Raw genomic sequence first — 729 nt, forward strand, 5'->3', positions numbered from 1 at the left:
ATTTAATATTAATTTTCTTATTATATATACGCGCGCGATTATCTAAATTCTTCTTCCAAGGAAAATGCAGGAAATTTATATAGTAATAAAATGATATTTTTATATATAAAACCGCATTGTCATTATTGTAATCATACAAGCAATGAGGAACGGTAAAATGTAAATAATGGATATAAAGCTTTCGTCATGTAGATGACATATGATGATTTATGTTAAAATTATCACACGACACGTATCAAGTAAATTATTTTAAAAAAATCGATAATTTCGAAAAGATTAAAAGCGTGCAATAACCGACTAAGTTATTATTGCCTTGAAATAATTTTGAAACATTTATAAAAATAGTATAATTAGAAATAAATATTTTTCAATATGTTTTCTTCATTTGGCGCCCTTTTAATTGTAATAATTATCCATGAACACGTGCGCATATATGTTCGCTATACATTCGATGCATGTAAAATTATCAAAAATATCGATAAGATTCTGAGAAGACTATCGTATGCAAATCATGCTAGCTGTTATTAATCCAAATCAAGGTCCAAATGATCTGTTATGAAACAATTCTCGAGTTTCGTAGAAAATAATTAATATTAATGGAATGTTCCAAACTATCGAACTTTTAATAACGAAGAATAGCTCTTTCAATTGAATTGCAGTCATTAATATTATAAAAAAAAATAATATTATAAATATTATTTATAAACTACACATATATAAACTATACAT

The 729-nt window shown here is 25.0% G+C and overlaps 1 protein-coding gene across 2 annotated transcripts in view; it reads right to left on the bottom strand.

Annotated features, from left to right (window-relative positions):
• The window catches only part of LOC108686729 (leucine-rich repeat-containing protein 58), a 4131-nt gene that overhangs the window by 2572 nt on the left and 830 nt on the right, over positions 1-729 (bottom strand). The gene's annotated exons all lie outside the window — the stretch shown is intronic.

Source organism: Atta colombica, unplaced genomic scaffold, assembly GCF_001594045.1.
Source record: "Atta colombica isolate Treedump-2 unplaced genomic scaffold, Acol1.0 scaffold189, whole genome shotgun sequence".
NCBI lineage: Eukaryota > Metazoa > Arthropoda > Insecta > Hymenoptera > Formicidae > Atta > Atta colombica.